Genomic DNA, 2,725 nt, shown 5'->3' with positions numbered 1-2,725 from the left:
TTCTTAGTATGGCCTGCCTTTCTCAGATTTGATTAGCCACCTGAGTTCCCTTTTGACTTTCTCCTTCCAACGGGTATCAAACGTTACAGAACTGTTACGCACATTTGTATCAACATAGCATTTTTTTATCTTAAAAAGTGTATTTTCCCTACTTTCACTCCTTACAGTTAATTATCCTCCTTTATTAAAATGGTTGACAGTGCTCCGATGATGTGAGCAGACTTTAAAAAAAGCAACAAAACTTCATGGCAGCTGGAGCCTCTATTTGCTCCTTTGAAGTGTCTGTCATACCATTTAGCACAAAAATAACAAATATACTGGTGTTTCCAATAATTCTTATTTTGTATCAAATAATCTGTAAAATTTAGACCATATCTTCAGCATATAACCCTTCTTAGAATGTGAATGCTCATGTGTTTGAGAAATGCCATGACATGTCAATGTTGGATTGTAAACTTTTTTTACCTAATTATGTTTGAAGCATGGAGAGAAACGTTAATGGTTTATGTGACTGAAAGTCAAATTTGGTGTAGAACATTTAACCACATTTGATTTTTTTCCACATGAGAGAAGAAGAATCAACCTTAGCTATTGTAAAATGTGCTTCTGTTCACAGAAGCAAAAGCAAACCTTTTTCACTGATTCTGATTTCTTTTTGTGTACTCTTATTTGGTATCTCTGCTATCAGTGATAGTGATATCCCAGCTGCTGTAGTTGCTTACTGTCCTGTTCCCTCATTTTACTCAAATCTAGTTTCACTATGTTTTTAATGCTTTTCATCTATGTGTTCACATTCATCATAGCCACTGTTCTGCCCCTTCTTGAGTGTGCATTTCAAACTCACATATATGCACCTTTATGTTTGAATTTCCATGCCCAACTTATACTCTTTATTTAAAAAAAAAAAAGACTGGTGAATGTTATTGTACTTTTTTCATAATACTTTGTGTGACATCAGTACCTCTACTCTGCCTTTACTGTCATCTGGGGCTGGCTTGTCCTGTGTCTGTGAATTTGGCTTATGGTGTTAAAGGTCTCACTTCTTTTTAGCATTGTATATAATTTAACATGTAACACAGAATAAAGAAAACCAAACAGTTCTGATAAGCTTTAATTTTGGTTTTTCAAAGGCATTAATGGTTAAGTATTAAATTTTTTTATGAGAACTTAGAAATGTTTCAAAACATTTCTATTTGTACTTAAAAGTGTGCAAATATATAGTGCTGTAGAGTCCAAATACATTTTGCTTACTACAGATCTGTTTATTTATACCAGAAGAAAATTGACATAATGCTATGATACAGACTTAAAAAACCTGATGTGATCAAGTACCTCTGACATTTTTTCTGTGTCACAAGAAACTGAAGAACAAGGAAAACCACCTTTCTATGGGTAGATGGGATTAGACAACCAAATATTTAGGCTATTAATAGATTTTGTCTGGTTAATTGTTTTTTTAAGCATAAATCTCATATTGAGGTAGGCAGAAGTGTTGTATATATTGCCTATTTGAAATTAGGTATTTGGCAAGGCATCATTCACTTTGTAATTAATTAAAGGTTCATTACAATGAATTTTTGTAATTTTGCAAGGCTGGAAATTGAAAGGCAAACAGTGTTATGACATCAACTTTTTTGGCTGGGCTGGAGTGAAAACCAGGTATTCCATCTGTTTCTGTGGTTGAGTCTTCTGAACTTGGTACAAACTAAAGAAATTATGTCAGTTTTATAATTTTCACTAGGAATGTCTGTATAGATGCTACCTGTGTATGGTCAACAGTTATACTTAATGTTCCTGGTTCAGGTTCCTTCAGGTTTCTGGGTTGCGACCAAAGCAATGTTGAAGACCTGTTTAAGGAAAGCAGTAAGACCCTAAAGTAATTGGCTTGAAAACCTCTGCACATTGTTGGAATCATCTTCAGCCTAATGAAGTTCATTGCTCTTTTTATGGTGACGGACACAGTAACAATGACAAGAGCGCTCCATCCCCTGTACTAGACCTTCAGCCTTTAAATTAGGATGTGATGCAGATCGAAGACAAGAATTGCCTATAGTTCAATACTCTTTCAACTAGCTATGTTGAAAAACTAGTCCCAAGTTTTATTTTTTCCAGACAACGTAAGTCCTAGACTGTTTAAAGGTCTTAGACTAGTCTTCAACTTGATAACTTACATTTATTTGTGTCACCATCTGCTTTACTTATTAACGGTAGGTTTTAGCATTATTGCCACTAGTTATGTATATTGCTGTAGTCACTAGGATTCTACTCAAGATGACTTGGAGCTATCAGATCTGAATAGGAGATGTAGTCTTGCTTTTTGCTGCTGTGCTTGTGTATTTTTCTGTCATTTCCTGTAATTTTTGCAGAGTGCTATTTAGAGCACCGTTTGGTGTTTTTATCACCATAGAGGGGATGACTTCTTCTCCAAAAGTGTCTTTCATAGCAGTAGAAGTGATTTTTTGCTATTTTATGAATATAAGAAAATTAATTATCAACAAATTCTTTCTCAGGGCATTGTCTTGTGTTTACTCTTACCTGTTTTCCTCAAGGCTATAAAGTGTTCTTGGTGTCATTTCTGTTGGATTTGCTTTATAAAATAATCCCTGCTTTTGCATACTCGAGTGTTACTAATAATACTAAGTGCTATCCTTTTCCAGTCTGTGGCGTGAAAGAGTCATACCAAATACTTGGTAGTGATTACAGTATTTTTCAGGTATTAAAGGCA

General features: G+C 34.5%; 1 protein-coding gene across 1 annotated transcript in view; it reads right to left on the bottom strand.

The window, feature by feature from the left end:
* The window catches only part of LOC103922933 (chromosome unknown open reading frame, human CXorf40B), a 700,660-nt gene that overhangs the window by 36,392 nt on the left and 661,543 nt on the right, over positions 1-2,725 (bottom strand). The gene's annotated exons all lie outside the window — the stretch shown is intronic.

This window comes from Pygoscelis adeliae, unplaced genomic scaffold, assembly GCF_000699105.1.
Source record: "Pygoscelis adeliae isolate BGI_AS28 unplaced genomic scaffold, ASM69910v1 Scaffold100, whole genome shotgun sequence".
Classification (NCBI taxonomy): domain Eukaryota; kingdom Metazoa; phylum Chordata; class Aves; order Sphenisciformes; family Spheniscidae; genus Pygoscelis; species Pygoscelis adeliae.
Note: the sequence above shows the minus strand (reverse complement) of the source record. Positions and strands in the feature narration are given on the sequence as shown.